Source organism: Lepisosteus platostomus, chromosome 12 (assembly GCF_059453375.1).
Source record: "Lepisosteus platostomus isolate fLepPlt1 chromosome 12, fLepPlt1.hap1, whole genome shotgun sequence".
Lineage (NCBI taxonomy): Eukaryota > Metazoa > Chordata > Actinopteri > Semionotiformes > Lepisosteidae > Lepisosteus > Lepisosteus platostomus.
The window spans coordinates 27,269,589-27,287,596 of NC_142622.1; the positions used below are offsets into that span (position 1 = coordinate 27,269,589).

At 37.0% G+C, this 18,008-nt stretch overlaps 1 protein-coding gene across 8 annotated transcripts in view; it reads left to right on the forward strand.

Annotated features, from left to right (window-relative positions):
- Nucleotides 1-18,008, forward strand: part of ripor2 (RHO family interacting cell polarization regulator 2) — a 124,647-nt gene that overhangs the window by 62,230 nt on the left and 44,409 nt on the right. Inside the window, exon 1 of one of the 8 annotated variants that reach the window (XM_088601533.1) lies at nucleotides 3,791-4,027. The exons of 6 other annotated variants lie outside the window; for them this stretch is intronic. The gene's annotated coding sequence lies outside the window, so the exon portion shown is untranslated. Of the gene's footprint in view, nucleotides 1-3,790; nucleotides 4,028-11,756; nucleotides 15,725-18,008 lie in introns of those variants that run through there. One more of the 8 variants, XM_088601534.1, reaches the window with a different exon arrangement.

Genomic DNA, 18,008 nt, shown 5'->3' on the forward strand with positions numbered 1-18,008 from the left:
AAGACATTTAATGTCGACATGTTCAGGGTGTTGCATAGAGGTAAAAGTACCATAAAACATGCATAAATATAGAATGGAAACACCGAACTTGGAGAGAATGCTTATTAGAAAGTCTTTTTGATGCTGGGGAAGGAATAAAAAATACAATGTCAGAACATACAATTAACAAATAAAATGAAGAAAAAGGAATGTTGTGTATGACTACAAGGGGACCTCATTCAAGTATTCAAAACCTTCAGAGGTCTTCAGCTGTAATGACTGAGCACCATGACAGCATAGTTTACACTGGTCGATTATGGTAAACACAGTGATGACATTCTGAAACCATAGGAACATACAGAAAAAGCCATGAAATCCCACAGTAAAGGTGCATAAGTACAGTAATATGTTCACCATGTAAACAATTGAATTGTCAGTGTCATTGTTTTATTCAAGAGTCCAGGGAATCCTGGGATCCTCAACAACTTTCCACTCCAAGTCCAGTTAGCCTTCCTGGAAGAAGAATGTGGGGAAGGCATTTATATGAATTTGGGGGACTGAATCTGAGAAAGTGTCCCCACAAAGGCAGTAACCCCTGACACATGCAAGTATGACTTCCTAATTTGTCCTACACCATATCAGATTAATCTAGGGAACATGATATGCCAAGTCAGTTACAGTATATTATAGGTAAAGGAACTCAGCAGGGTGAATTTTGGGGTGTTATAAAGGAATCCATGTTCTGGACAGTTAAAAATTAATCCAAAGGCTGACAGGCACCTTGCTATACCTGCTATACCTCTGTTGAAAGAATTCAAATATCAGGGCTGTTCTGTCACACCATATTTTGTTCCTGTAATTAAGTGACTTGTTACCTTTTGAGATCTATTCAGTTTACCTCAAGGATAAAAGCCTTGTGTTCATCCAAAAACCTGCACATACTACAATATGTTTTTGTTCCTTCTACAGGAGTGTTTGCAGTTTATGACCTACTTTTAAGTAGCTCATTTTTCTTTTAATATTTTTTTTATTTAAAAAAACAGAACAAAACAGCCATATGCAAAAAACAAATTAAAAATAATCAGAAATGGGAGATCACTTATAAATACAGGAAAAGTAAACAGCCCTGATATTTGAATTCTTTCAACAGAGGTATAGCAGGTATAGCAAGGTTCAAAAAATGATTGAAGCGTGAAAAAGCATCTGGCCATGTTGTCTCAGCTTTTACTCTAGCAAAAGGTAATCTACTAGTACTTCTTTCCTAACAGCAATTTATTCAAATGAATGCAATTAAGTGTGAGCTAAATTGCATTCTCATTCTCCACCAAACATCAAGTACATTTTTTAGCTGTAATCAGACCTCTAAATCTCACATTTTTCCATCATGAGGTTCTATGTCAAACAATGGAGAGATGAAATTACAAGGACATGGATGTAAAAATAATGATGACACAATAAGCTTAATTCGAATTTATTAATCTGTGACTGGTTTATTTTGGGAGTAGTTTTCTCAGAAAAATTATTCTTACAAAAGAGTTATACTACTAGGTTTCCAGTGCACTCATTTAGTTTATTATTACCTTCTGTGCAGGAAGACCATGTAATCATTACTTTAATCATCTTAAAGAAAGATCTGCACTTTTTGAAGTAGTGATAGTTTTGACCCCCTATTGAACATCACAATATTTTTGTTGGAGGCTTCTTTCCAGACCAGTTTTTCTCTCAGCTTCACGTGGGCTCATTTATAGATCACATGGTCATTGACATTCTGTTCAATCAATTCCTTCTGGGGGAGCTTCAGTAAAACATTTCTGCATTCAGGAGAAAATGCAGCTTTAGTTTGAGCATACTTACAGTAGACCAAGCAAACTACAGTACATACAGTAGGTTTCTAAAAGGGACTAGGAGGTAAAAACAGACTTCATAGATTGATTACTCATCATTTTAATGTTTCTGTTTCACTGTCTTGCTTTCAAAATCACTGATTAACAAGGTAATAAAAGACACTAATTACAAAATTGTCTAAAATGTACTGGGAAAATGACAATACCAAAACACAACTGGGGCACCTATTGGCACATAGATGGTGACAAGATGGCGAGCAAATAACTAAAGGTCACAGAAATTGATCAAAGGCTTCCCATTCTTTTATCCTCCCTCATATTATGTTTTAGTACTTATTAGCATGGAAACTGAAAGGCAAAAAAAGATCCTTCTCGACAGATACAGTAACAGATTATAAATATAAAGTGTTGCATTAAATAATAGGATTGTACAGGTTGGTAGTAATGTAGTTTGTCTATACTATTTCATAATTAAGACTTTAAAATATTAGATTTTTATTTTCCAGGAATATGTATTATTTTGAAAATATGTTCATGTTGTGGAAATAATCATGGCAAAATCACCAACAAAAAATAATTAACCTGCTCTGAATTCAGGTAATAATTACAGTACATACTCTTTGTGACAGTGGCACATTTAATAATAATGGAAAATATTTCCACTATTTTTTGTCTCAGTTCATTTACTGTATGTTTCTGGTACATGATTCTGGATGCTGATGGCAGTAGTAATTACAAGATAAATTCTGACTTGAGGTGAATATTTTAAAGCACCCTCTGCAATTCAGGGGTTTGACTCAAAATGGCCTTAAAAAAAACTCCTCCAGATGCTTCAGTTTCCATCCAGATCAAAAGACATACTGATAATAGTCTTCTGTAAAAAATTGGCCCTTGTGTGTGTGTTTGTGGTTCTATGTGTCCTGCAATAGACTGGCATCCCTTCCAGGGTGTACCTTGCCTAGTGGTCGTTGGTTGTCAGGATCGGCTCCAGCTCTCCATCAACCCTGTATTGTTTTGTTGTTGTTGCTGCTGTAAAGAGTTCTGCCATATATGAAAGTTAATGTTGCTGCAGCCAATTCTGCTTTGCAATAATTTTTGCAATCATTTGGAGATAAAGAGTAACAGAAATCAGCCTTTTATGGTTCTCTAGGTGCATAGAGACATCAGGCAGATTAAAATTTCTTGGTTTGTAATAGAATATATGATTTATAGAGAAACAATTTGCACTGACAGAAATGTTACAAAAATGACCATAAGAAAATTGTGTGTGTTGTACAAACTCAAATACTGTAGACGTTTTTTTTTTTTACATTTATACCGGAGTATTGTCACGGAGACCAAAAATAATTTTGTATCCTTTAATTTAAATACACAATTTAAATTAAATTGTGTGTCTGTGTCTGTTTGGTGTGTGTGTCTTTGCTTAAATTAACTCTGCTTTAATAATAATAATTGCTTACACTTATATAGCCCTTTTCTGGACACTCCACTCAAAGCGCTTTACAGGTAATGGGGACTCCCCTCCACCACCACCAATGTGCAGCATCCACCTGGCTTCAATTTAAGACCTGAACCAGGCTCCTGCTATGTTCTGCTGCAGAGATATAAAAACTGTTTAAGGGGGAGGAAATTCCAGGCGGAAATTGGCTAAATGTGTCCATGGACATAAGTTAATGGCATGTATTCACCTCAACTCAGAGAGTAAAAGTACAACGCAAGTACAAGTTTGAGATGTAGGAATTATCAAATGCAGCAGGTCTGTCTGAAGACTTTGAAATGTCACGACAAACAGCTGTTTAAATCGTTTACGACATAAACAGGACCCGTCTCGTACAACTCACTACACCCCCTCAGCACTAAACATACAGTATCTCCTGTGTTCTGTTATGGCTCTGACGAATCCCACCCACTCTATGTGGACCGCCTGCTCATTGGCTGGTATTCAGCAGCAAAGCGAACCTAAACTGGGATGAGCATAATGTGTTTAGTCGCTCTCAGTTTAGTCGCTGTCGAAAGCACCGTTGTATTTTTGAGACACTTGCCTAGTAAGCAGTGGCCCAGGGATTTTCGGATGCCTCTTTTTTATTGTTGTGCTGTCAGATTAAAAACGGAGAAAGAGTGAAAAAGGTTGCTTAATTTCGTTTCAATGGAAGGACGCAGATAGTAGCCTCTGGTTTCAGAGAAAGTAGTTTTTGCTTTTAGAGGTGAGTAAAGTTTCATTTCGCGTGAAAAGATAAAAGGTCTGCGAGGCAGGTAGATAAATACGAATGCATGTGTTTTGCTGGATAGCTTTTACAGGTTACGTCTTCGTGAAGCTTTGTGATAGTCCGCTAGTTTGATTTAATCACAGACTTGTTAATAAGGCCGATGAAGGTAATTACAATCAGGATAAGATTATCTATACATGTTTAACAGAATGCGACTGAGAAGCTTGAATGCATTTCTAACGCTTAATTCCATTCAAATGAAATCCCAAATGATTAACGCATTTACGTACACGAGGACATGTACCTAATTTAGTTTAAGTACAAAACTGGTTTTTGATCCTCTATTTTCAAAGCAGTAATTTCCCGACAGTATAAAGTATTATTTTTAATGTATAGGTGTTTACAGTTTGTAAACCTCGACCAAATAAATACGTAAGCTAAAGTTTTAAGTTTGAAACTTGGGTTTTAATTTTCAAATGAATGTTGGAGTTATGTTGTGATAGAACATCATAACATTTCATGGTTATAATATAATTTGTATGTACAGTACAGCCGGTATTATTCTTTACAGAGTGATAGCTGTGTGTTATTTTGTTTAGATGATGTGATGAAGTGAAATAAATGATCAATCTCAGTCTTTGATGGTTGTGCATTCGCCTCTAGCAGTATTAACTGTCTATAGTAAAACCACTAGACAATCTGAGTCTTCAAGGAGACTGACATGGGGTTCAGACAGCTGCACTGTGCGGGTAGGTCCTTCAGGGAGGCTAGCTCAGACACTTTGAGGAACAGTGTGGGGAAGCTGCCATTGTGAGTCTGGTCATCATGATCTGTGGGTTCTGTGAATGAAGCACAGCGCTGGCTTTCTTCTGGTCCAGACTAATGTATTGCTTAGTAATCTGAAGTGGAAAAGAAGTGGTCCTTTCATTTTACAAGGCTGGATACTTAAGGATTTGAGAGGATGGAAGAGGGGGGAGGGGATTTCATTATGTTCCACACACCTCTTTTGCATAATATCTTTCAGTTTTGAAGTCATGGTTTTCATTCTCAGACAGGTTCTGCACCAGAACAGAACACAAAGACACTCTGGGTAACTTGGGGACCTCCAGTACAATCCAGTACTACCTAACAGAAACTATCCATCAGTGCAATCCTTTGACATTTGTCCGAGGACAAATGAAAAGAAAATGTGATTTTTAGGCTCATGTTGTAGATCTGTGTGCAAGTGTCCAAACACCAATGAAAATAGAAAATAAAAAGCAATAAAAGACTCATACAATTTCAATGAGGTTATTTTTACCTGCAGTTGTAATACCTATATAATGCTGTTGATGTGAAGAGTCATAGCAGCACAACTGTGGACAAACATTTATTCATATCCCAGATGAAAATGGAACAAAATCAGAAATATTTGCACATTCCATAATGTATTTTACTTAACAATTCTTAACATATTATTATGTAATCTTTATAATATTGTGTTGAGCAAAGTCATAATTAATTCCATTTCTATAAAACACAAGGGGCACATTTATTCACACCCCTGTAGTTAGTATTTTGAAAATCGTCCTCTGGCATGAATTACACTGACTAGACATGTCCTGTAGTGTGTTGTGAGGTTCAAGCGCTTCTGAGGGGGAAGTTTTGACCATTCATCCAGGTAGAATTGCTCTTGGCCCTTCCGTTTGGTTTCCATTAGGGAACTGCCTTCTTGAGTTCAAACAACAAATGTTTAATTGGATTGAGGTCTAGAGATTGAGATGGACATTTAGATGTAGATTTGACTTCAGAAAAGGATTCTTCTTTGCAACCTCGACATGAATGCCATATTCATGCAGGTACAGTAACTGTACTGTAGTGTTCAACACTGTATCCTGAAGATTCCAGTTTGCACAGTGGCAAGATCATCCTTCCCCTTCCAGGGCTACCACTGTACCATAAATACCTTAGTAATAGACACTGCAGTGAAGAGTGGCAGATTCAGATTTTTTATTCTTTTATCGTCATCCCCCACCTTGAGCAGCTCAATGATGCTGAAGCATGATGTCCCATGATGTCTTCTGGATGTTACTTCTTTTATACTCCAGGGAAACAGGAATTCTTCAGAGGCCTCTATATACAGAAGTTCCAGGGGAATCCCTTTTACTTCCAGAGAGCAAAATGTTGCAGTAGATTTTGTTTTGTTAAATTTTATTAATGGAATGCTTGGAAATGTGAATAACGTGACCCCTGTGGTTTCTGGAATTCAGTTATTTTTGACAAATATTTTTTACAAATATTTTTGGCAAATATGACTTTACTTTGGATGAAACGTATTTGCAGTGATGAGCAATGCCGGGGCCCTGAGTTCTGATATCCGGAGTGATATCTGTGTGCAGTTTGTATGTCCTGCCTTGTTCTCTTGAGTTTCCTCCATGTGCTCTGGTTTCCTCCCACAATGTTACGTTAATAATAATACGTGTGCATGTCTGTATGTACCCTGTGATGGACTGCCATTGCTTGCCAAGTGACTTTGGCTCCACTTTAACCCTGAATTGGAAGAAGCAGTTAGACTATGGATGGTTGGACTTTGCTTTATGCAGTGCAATTAAAGTATGATTACAGTATATTATTTTTAGAAAAGAAAATTTAATGTTTAATCAAGATGCACTATCCAACCTGTAACACATTCTTTAATATAATGTGGTTTTTGTTCCTATTTCATCTTAGGTTTGAATAAATCTAGTGAATGCTTTATAAGTATGTTCCAGATGTAGTAGACCTCTGTATAAAATGCTAAATAAATAAGATGGTATCTAAATAAAAATGCATTGGTATTGAAAATTTCCAAAAGATGATGAAATAACGAAATGTTAAAAGGTATATTTAACTACTTACTGTTCTGTTTCAATAGTGGTGGTTAAACATACTAGATAGAGTAAGAATTGAAAATACCTCAGAGTGTTTGCCAGGTTAGAGATGGTTTTTGGGCAGTTTTTGGAGCCATATGGGTTTTTTTTTCTTCTCAACTTATCAGACACATTTGCTGGTAGCATTGTCTGTGGCTGACAGTCAAACAAGTGGCTTACAAACAGAACCACTTCCTGGACATACCAGATTCTGTTTTCCAACATGAAGTTAATCGTCTTTTTTTTTGTAAATGTAAATCTGACTGTAGGAAGACCTTGGAGCAAAATTTGCAGTGTTGTTGTATTGTTCAGTGCGAGACCTGACCGTTTAAAGTCACATTAACTTCTGATCTTTGCTTCAGAAACTTTAACCAAGTAATTGAATCAAGACACCACCAATGACAGTGCTTTTTTAAAAAAAATCCAATATTGAGAACAGAGTGTGCATTCTGTGAGGTGGGATAGCTTTAAGGTGGGGAATTAATATTTAGATTTCCAGTGTTGCTTCTAAAATTTAGAAGGATACTACAGAGATCTCTCATAGCAAGGAGTGCATGACTTCACTCTTTGCACAGCCTTGCTGCAGAGTGGGAACACCCACACAGTATTCCAGAACATTTTCTCCCTACAGAGCACTGGTTGCTCACATGTTAAACTGAGTGTGACTTTGTGTGCATACCAGAAATTAACTTTTTAACTATGAATTTAATTTTGACCTGGAGTGTCCAAAGTGTAACCATCTGAAGATCTTTTGCCTTCTGCCTTTAAAACTAAAACCTCCTCACCATTCTATTTTATGTGTTACTTTGTTTCTCACAAAAATATTGGACTAAATTGAAAAGCCTTATACATTTGTTTTACAATTGTATACAATATTACACAAAGCTCTGAATCCTTGAGGAATAACCCATTACTTAGCTGTTTCATTAATTTCATTGCAGTAGACATAACTGAAAATATGCTTTTCAATTAATTGTGTGTTTGAAGCAGAATCGCCAATATTAGTAATTATATTAATTAATTAATTGCCGTGAAGATCTCTGAGTTTTATGAGCTGCAGAATTTTGTGTGGACTGTAATCTCTCTCTCTAAGGACTCAGCTATCTCTTACTTTTTACCCTATCATGGGTATATAGGAAGGTGAAATATACTGTACATATGTACCATTTTGGCATTATTTGCAGTTGTGTGTGACTCCTTATGATACTTGTGCTTTACACCAAGAATATTTATTTGGGTGACCTGTGTTTGATATACTTTGTGGAAAATATCTGACAGTCCCTCCCTTACAACCACCTACAGAGATTTTTTCAGGAAGGAGAGGAGTGAGTGAGATCGGGAGAGATTTCTGACATTCTGTACTTCAGCCACACAGAGATGGTAAAAAAGGCCAAGATCAAAGGCTGCCTCTTTATCCACAGCTGTCCCTTAGCAGTCTGCTGGGGCAAAGAATGTGGCTCACAGATAAGTGTGTGCTTCACAAGTCAGATGCTGAATTAAATCAGGCCGGTCATTCTCAGTTCATCCAGAGCACTGCACAGTTTGAATTGAGAGTATTAGTTCAAGTATGGTAACTTGCTGCTTCTTATGAAATCATTATTTTTCTTTTAGACTCATATTACACTTTTAAAGAACATTTTTCTGTCTTCTGTTTCCCAACCTTATCTGTCAAGAGGTTTTAGTTGATCTGAAAAACAAACTTGTCTGATAACAAAATGTTTATGTTCATTTTTATAAATATATTGCTTTAGGTTTGGTGTTTGCAGATGATAGAAAAAAATGGTTTTTGTAAAAAAATTGTACCCTACAAACAAAATAAAAAATATGATATAGTAATATTAAATACTGTTGTTTTTGTGTTACTGTACATTGTATAGTACATGTAATGGGTAATTGTTAAATAATTTACTTGTGTATTAACTCAAGTATCTATGAAACATAATGAAATTTTAGCCTCTTCCCTTTTTTAACTATACTTAAGATAGTATAATGAATACAGAATTATTTTTATCTGTAAAAAGTTGTTTAAATAAATAACTCAGCACTTTAAGAAACAATGTGTACATCTGAGGCTATGATCTAAATATATTGGAACGTGACATCTGGTCCAGACTGTAATGTACTTAGGTGAATGAAAAACTGGCACTCCTTGTGTAGCATACCAGGTGGATCATGGGCAAGGACTTTGGTTTTTGGGAGTGCTGATGGGACTGTGGAGCAGGTGCTGCAATCAGTGGCCAACTGGCCCTCCTGGGATCAAACCTTTGATTGGAGACATGTGGGGGTTTGCATTTCTCCAAACACACATATAGTATTTTTAGTTTTTTGGTATGTGGCTGCAACTAATCTGCCCGATTGTGACTGTGATGAGTTGTAGCAGCTTTCTTGTGCTTACAGCCCTGCAACCCACCATAGAGCAGAGGTCCCTGAGTCCAGGACAGTAAGACTCTTGTGTTTGGTGTAAGGTTTCTGATCCACAATTTCAGAGTCCATCTGTGTAGTACCAGGTCTTGAGCTTGTAGGAGACATTTGATGGATAGGGTTGTTGTTTAGAACTTGGTGAGTCTTGTGTTTGTAGAATGGAGACAGCTCTCTGGAAGATTTTGTAGAGTAGTCCAGAGAGACAGTACATATTATTGCAGACATTATTTTCAAATAATCTGGTTAATTGGGTAATTTAAATATCATGTTGAAGAAAATCATTAAAAATGATGAGAGTTTATGACATTCCTCTTTAAATAGGCTGTTAGTTCTTTTATTTTCCAGAGCCTAAATGTAGTTGAACTTGAACTGTATTGCCATATGTAACCAGTACATGTAGTGGTACAATGGAATTCTTACTTACAGAAAGTCTCTCGATTGTTAAAACAAGTCTAAAAACACAAAGTGCAGACAGCGCATCAAGATAATATACAAACAAACAGTAGACAATGTACAAGTAAACAAGTAAACAGTTTGAATGTAAACAATGCAGACGTGTAAACAATGACTGGAGATGTGCAATAAATAAGAAATCATAATGAGGTAGATGGTGTAGGTGTGGTCCGAGGGGCATGGCTAAATGTGTTCGCACTTCTTGTGGATAGAAGCTATTGAAGAATCTGGTGGTAAGTGTCTGTATGCTCTTGTATCTCTTGCCTGACAGCAGTGGGGTGAAGAGCTCATGCTCGGGGTGGTGAGTGTCCTCTGTGATGGCCAGAATTCTACCACTGCAGCGGTCCACATAGAGCTGTTTAATTTCGATGAGACCACAGCCAATGATCTTCTGGGCCATATTGACCATTCTCTGCAGTGCCTTTCTTTCTCGAGAAGAGGTGTTGCCGTACCACACGGTGATCCCATTGGAGACGATGCTCTCGATGGTGCAGCAATAGAAGTTCACCAACACAGGTATTGGCATCCCCCATCGCTTGAGGCACCTCAAGAAATAAAGGCGCTGCTGAGCCTTGTTCATGATAGAGTCAGTGTTCACAGTCCAGGTTAGATCTTTAGAAATGTGAATTCCCAAAAACCTAAAGCTGGTGATTTTTTCCACTTCCGTTCCATCAATTCTGAGTGGGCTGCGAGTGTGTGGCCTGTGTCTCCGAAAGTCCACTATTAGCTCTTTCCCTTTATTTACATTCAAGTCAAGGTTATTGCTATGACACCACCTAAGCAGCTGTACGACTTCAGCCCTGTAAGTGGACTCGTCATCATCACTGATCAGTCCTATTATAGTGGTGCCATCCGCAAACTTAATGATGCGGTTGTTGCTGTGTCTTGCTGTGCAGTCGTGAGTGAACAGGGAGTACAACCTTGGACTCAGACAGCAGCCTTGTGGGGTTCCAGTGCTTGGGGAGAGTGGTGTTTTATTGGTTTTGTGGTTTTATTACCTATCTGCACCACCTGTGGTCTCTCTATTAGAAAGTCCAGCAGCCAATTGCAGAGAGAGTTGCACAGACCTAATCTCCTGAACTTTGTCACCAGTTGACTGGGTATAATGAAATTGAATGCTGAACTGTAATCCACAAACAGCATTCTTACATACGAATTCTTAGTGTCCAGGTGTTCCAAGGCTGTATGTAGAGCCAGGGAGACAGCATCTATCGTTCTGGTAGGCGAACTGCAAGGGGTCCAGGGACTCCTTGATGGAGGAGTTGATGTGTGACAACACCAGCTTCTCCAGGCATTTAATCACCACAGCCCTACAGGCTGATGTATATCTCCCATTAAAAGGAAAGAGATGTTAACAATTAAATAATTAAATAATGCACATCAGGGAATTACAGGAAATGCAGGTGATTTGTTTATGAAAAAAATAAATATTCTAAGAGGCACATTTATTTTTAGTTCTGTCATAATTGTAAACAGTAGCAGGGATTAATATTAGTTACGTTTTCTTTCAGATATATACAGTAGCTCATCTCATATTTAATCCCATCATACATTCTTATACAAATGGTTATAGCTGGTTCAGAATTAGGAAGTTATTTCTGATGTTCAGTACAGAAATCCCTAAAAATCTACTAATTGGATGAGGTACTGACTTTGTCATTTGCAGTAGCTATGTTGATGAAAGAATTGTTATAAGCTAAGCCTCAACAAAAAACAGAATTTTGGTCTTAGAAAGGAAATCTAAGAATGGACCATTTTACGTATATCTTATCTAGAAGGTATAATGTTATAACAAGATAGATAGATAATACTTTATTAATCCCGTAGGGAAATTGATGAATATCAATTGATGAACAAGCAAGCATACTATATATTAGATATAGTATATTTATGCCACGATTCTGAAACAATGTGATAACACTAAATAATTGTAGTTTATTATAATTTAATTTTGTTTCTTCAGCATCCTGATGCCCAAGGAGGGAAAGAAGACCTCTTCCCTCACAGAAGGCATTTAGTTTAGTAGCCCTGAGATACAGGAACTGCATTTCATGATCCAAAATCCAATGAAAGAAATTACGTGGAAGCTGCTGAGAGAAAAACAAACGTTTTCTTAAATGACAAATTTCACCGTGTTGCAGTTTTTGGAAGGAAGATGATCTCTTGCTGTACCTTAGATGAGTTACAACTTGTAGTTACTTTTAGAAAATACAGTGCAGACTTTGACAGGAGACTGAATGCTTTGAATATGGCTGCATCCTTCTAAAATGCATTAAGGCATCATTTGTGTGCAGCTTCAGCTGATTGTGTTTGAAAGCTTTCCATCTTTGCCAGAGCTCTATAATGAAATGATAGTGGCAATTAAGGGGTTTGATAATGGTTAAACCTTTTCAATAGAAAACTTAACTAACTAATGGCAACTTTTGAAAATAAATGGTTTGCTTTTTCTTCTTGCAGCCTTAAAAAATGTATCACGTTCACTACCACCTGGACAAGTTCAATGCACAGAAACATGGGCATCATTGAATAAACTTGTACAAGAAGTTAAACATGATGACCGGAGTCTGTGATACAGCCCTGCAGTCTTGGGCTCTATGTACATTGTTTTTTCCGATAAGGTTGGCATATAATATGTACATATGTATAAACACATTGTGGTGGAAAGTATGAATTAACCAACATCTGTATTCAACCAAACTGAAATTTCATGCTTGTTACATTGATGTTAAAATGGCATCAAGTAATCATTATGATTCATATGAATATCTCTGAGATTGTACCATTGCTGGCTGACTTATTAGGACCCTCCAGTCAAATGAAGAGATTTCCTCAGGGATGGGTAATGCTTGACAAGCATGAGACAGAGTTCAGTCATCTGCTGCCTTCATCCACAGTAGAGAGGACTCAATCCTCTTCAAAGCTGGAGGAACTAGTACAGTGTGCAAATCAATTACGTCCACTTACCTGACTGATGCATCTGTTCCATTTATACACATTTACATTTCAAAGAAGCAATTGGAGTTTCTTTTTAAGGACTGTAACAACAATGTCTTATCCAAGGTTTGAACCTACAACTTCCACTTACAAAACCAGAGCCCTATCCACTACTCCACCTCACGACAACTACAATTGAAGGTGACCCTGCTTTAAGAATGGAAAATAATCAGGCTAAAAATATGTCCAAATCTTGTCTAACACAAGTTCTGATCAAACTGTTTTGCTGCTCACAGAGGTAAATCATTCAGTAAGGAGATTCCTAATGTATTTGTCATTGTGTGAATTATTTGGAATCCAGCTGCCTCTTTACACCCCATTGTTTTCAATTTCTAGGAAAATGCTTAAAATGCTGAAAGAAAGGAAATTTCATCTTCAAACCTAAAACACTTAATAGCACCAGTCCCAATTGTCAGCTTTTATAACCAGGAACACCTGGTGCAAACATTGCAGATTTATGGTGAAAGCAAGTGTTTGAAAAAAAGTGTTCATTTGTGATATGTATTTTCACAAAAATAGCCTCAGCAGAAAAAAACCCACAAAAACATGTAACCATTAAATGGCCAAGTTGCATGACACTGTTAACACTGTGCTTTGGTATAAGAAAAAGCCTGTTATCATTTCAGAACTCCTCTGTTGTTCATGAATTCAATTTAGAATTGATTATTCTTGTCTGTTATAATAAATGTGTTTTAGCTTTAAGAAAGTAGTTCAAAACTGGAATCGTATTAAATATATTATGCATTCTGCTCTAAATTACAACCTTGACAGGAAGAGCCGTCAGCAGGTTTAGTCTCTTGATGTCATTGTAGAGTAGCTACAGTCTATTGGAAAACTGTGCATAAAAAACTGGCAGTGTTTTGTAGGATGTAAACACTACAGTTAAAGCATTTATTATTGCGCAAAATCATATCTGTCTGTGCTGCTAGACTGGCCTCTACAGAAAAGCAGACAGTTTTTTATTTTGGAGTTTAAATGATGGATTACGGTTACAAGAGGGCAATACAAAAGTTCACTGTGTGGAACAAAACCTTGTGACTGATATATTTCAAAACGGTTTTCCCTCGGCAATGTGACCTATAACTTACTCTGTAAGCATAGTGTTGAATTGGAATTACATTGAAATTTGTAAGTCTGCATTGGGTATTAGGATACAACTTTACACTTTCCATCCATCTACTCTTGTTCCAGAGGACTGGGTTCTTTGATCAATATGTATGCATTTATATACAGTACATATTTTACATACTGTCTGCAGTACTTTTGACAATGTGAATTTAACTGTGCTTATTTAATTTTTTTTTGGAATCCTTATAAATGCTGTTTGCTCTATTTTCTATTCTTTCTCTTTAAACACACATTCACAAATTATAAGAAAGTTATAAACTAAAGGCCATTCTATATATGAAAAATTATATTTTTAATTGATTCATTTTTTAAGTTAATGTGTACAATGGCATTACAAATAATAAGGCCCTCAATGTTTCCAGTGTACTTTTCAGTGTTCTGTGAGGTGCTCTGTGTGCGTAACCTCTTATTTGTCATGACATCATAGGAGGATGGAAGTGACATTTATGAGCTTTTTAAACTTTAAAAGAAGGGTTTCAACTGATCCACAGATGATGAGGACCTCATACATATGACAATGATATGTCATAAGAACATATCATGTTAAAAACAGAAAGAGGCCATTTGGCCCATCAAGCTCCTTTGTTTGCTAGTAGCAAATTGATTAAAAGATTTCATCTAGCAGCTTCTTGAAATAAAATAGGATATCAGCTTCAAAAACATAGCTGAGTAGCTTGTTCCAGACTTCTCCTGTGAAGCGTTCTGTTTTCAGATTTAATATACTTCCTCTGTTCTGTGTTTAGCTGATTATTCTGGAAACATCCATTAGGTTTTGTCAATGTCTTTGAGAACTCTAAATACGTAGATCGTTTCCTTTTGTAAACTAAATCTTTTTAGTCTCAAACAGAGAAAACTTCAGAGTACAAAAATACTGTAGGATATTCCTCTGAGACTGTTAATGTAACTGGTTGCTGTTCTCTGAACTATTATAAATTTATTCATATTGAAAGTAGTCAATGTTCTTCTGAGGTCTTTATAGTGCATTGTAAAATTTTAACATAACATCTGTTGACCAAAAGGTTATGCTTTTCACTATATATCCTAACATTCTGTTTGACTTTTTATTGTATCTTCACATTGTTGTATACTGTATGTGTCATCATGAACAGGTTATTTCATGTTTTTATTGCATGCATTTATTAACTATAACAGAATCTAAAACATTTAAATAAAATAGGAAGACTAGTACTCCTAATACCGATCCTTGTGGTACTGGACTAATTAGGCTTCATCATCCCAATTTGAACATTCATCTTTTTCTGTATTTTTTTCTATCCATTATGTAGTTCTTATTTCAAACATACACATTTTCCCATGGACTACACCTGTAATTTAAGTATTAATCTTAAGTAACATTATTAAGCCTCATACAAGTCTAAATATACTACATTTTATGCTCTGGTTGCATCATTTGTTCCATTCTTGTGTTTTAAGTACCTTAATAAGTTAGTTAAAATGGACCTAATATTGATCTACGTATCAGTATCAATATTGATAATGTCAATATCAATGAAAATAAAAAAATTGAGCAGTTGGGTTTGAATTGCGAATATGTCATGACATGCATCCAGTTTTGTGATTTTAGTGGTGATGTATTCAGGTCTAAATTGTTTATTGTGGATAGGAAAAATGTTGGTCACATGTATGCATTGCCGTTACTATTACTCTTTGTAAAGGCTATTACTACCAAGTGTCACGAAGTGTTCTTTTAGGACCCTATGCAGACAGCACAATCTGGGGAGGAGTGAGGAAAACACAGGGAAAAAAGCATGCAGAGGGGATGGAAGGAAAACTTGGGGGCGTGTTCAAGGTGCGTTGGTGTTCAGGGGGGTGTGTCCGAGGCAAACAAGTCCAAGGGAATCTGTAACAAATTCAAGAATGTTCCAAAGTCCAAAACTGGGTGATCCATCCTGGCAAAGACAAACGGAGTTAAAAGCCGGAGCGGGATCCGGCGAAGGGTTGGGAGAATAAAAGGGGGGTAACGGGACCAGACGTTTCCAGTACCGGACCCAGAAGGTCAGGACGCCGTTGTGAAGCCTATGCTGTCGAGTCGCTCCTGGACTCGCAGGTAGGCAGGCTTCCAGGTGTCCATCTTCCAAAGCTGAGCCCAGATAGGCAGGGACGTCTGGCTTTTATAGCACAGGGGGCAGGAACCAGAGGCAGGTGCAGGGGATAAGAACTAAACAAGGAAGGGCTGGAGCATCCTTAAAAGGAGGGGTTTATGATCGTGACACCAAGATGTTGGTTCTTTTACATTGTGTCTCTGTTGTTAAATGACATAAAATACAACAACATTTTTCTGTTTACCTACATATCAATCAGATGTGTGATTTAGAATGTGCCCAGGCAACATGGGATAGTTGAACCTTTAGTTATTACTGGGAAGTAATAATATTTATCCTAGCTTTTTTTTAGAAACACATGACATATCCCTGCTATTTCATATAGTGTCAAAAGTCCAGGGTGTTCAGGATTAGTCAATGCCTCTAATGCAAATTAGTTGTACTTGAATCTTTGTGACTGTGCAATCTTTATAGACTGGCAGGGACTTGATGTTTTCTGATCTCTAGTAGAGAAATTCAGTCTAAAACCTTTTAGTTCTGTTGTACTACAAGACACTTCCTCAGAACATCTTGTTCTCGCTCAAAAATGTATTTTCATACCTTTAGAAATGACGTTATGGCGAAATGTGCGGGGAATTGTGAAACACTGCAAGTAGTGTAATGGAAATTTAGCAAGTCTGCATTTCACCGCTTCTCCCTTTTGATGCTTTCACAAAAATATCAGACATTCAGACAACTGTGGAAGATGGTAGGTTCTTTGGTGGGTCTCTGTACCACCCCATAGCACATGATGGGGGCCATTAAAACAGCATGCCTTTGAAATTTAAAGCTTTGAAGTCCAAGCAATTTTTCATGAAGTGTTCACTAATTATTTTTTTACAATTTGGTTTGTTTTATAAAACATAAGTTAAATACAGTACATAAATGAAATAATTCAAATACAGTTAAAAGGAGTCCAAAAATAAAATGTCACCTGCCAAGCAACCAGGTTTGGCTCAAAAGTAAAGAAACTCCCAAACAGCAGTCTTCAAATACAAACAAAACTGGATTTATTGCCATCAAAATAGGGATAACCAAAAAATAAACCCTCACAGGAATACTCTCTGCACACCTTCCCTCCAAGGCACTCTCTCCATACTGAGCTCTCCCAGTCCCTTTTATAGCCCCTCCTCTCCAAGGACCATCCTCTTAAAGGGACTTACTCATGTTTTTTAACAGACATTTAACAGAGATGGGCAATTTGATCAAAATAAAGTATTTAACCATCCACAAAAACGTATACATTTTAACAGAGTCATGCAACAGTTATATATCCACTTAAACAAAACAAATAACCTTATATCTGTTATTTATAGATGGCTCTCCAGTAACCTTTCCCTTTAAGATCATTTGTGGGATACTACAAACAGGAAAAGTGACTGGTGGCCATCTTGATCAACACAATACAATACTCCACTGGGGGAAACACTGCAGTGATTTTAGGGAAACAAAAAAAAGTATCATTCATACTTCATTCGTATCACATACACACTCTCAAACATACCAGAAGGGTAGAGGGAAATATTGGAGTATTTCAAATTCATTAAAAGAAAGAAAAAAAACAAGCACTCTGTTACAACAAGCAATAGCAAAACAGTGAAGTAGACACATGTTACATGAGCAATGCTAATGCAGCACCGAGCAGTGTAAACAGTATCCATGGAGCAGTACACAGTATATAGGTGAGCAATTATTGATTACAGAAAAGGGATATTAGTGACCAGAGAGCAGCATCTTTGGTTCCTGCATAGTCAGGATTGAAAAATGAATGTGGACTTGAGGTAGGAGAGAGGAGGCACTGACATTCTGGTGGAAGAGAATGAGTGATTAAAGACTGGGGCAGAGTGGTTAAGACAGTAGCAGCAAGAACAAATACTGTATGTGCAGCTATAGGGAGCCAGAAGACGGACCAGAGTGGTGGCATGAGAGAAACAAGGTAGAGAAAAGACCAGGAGAGTTTTGAAATATTTGGAGAGGGAAATAGCACAGGTC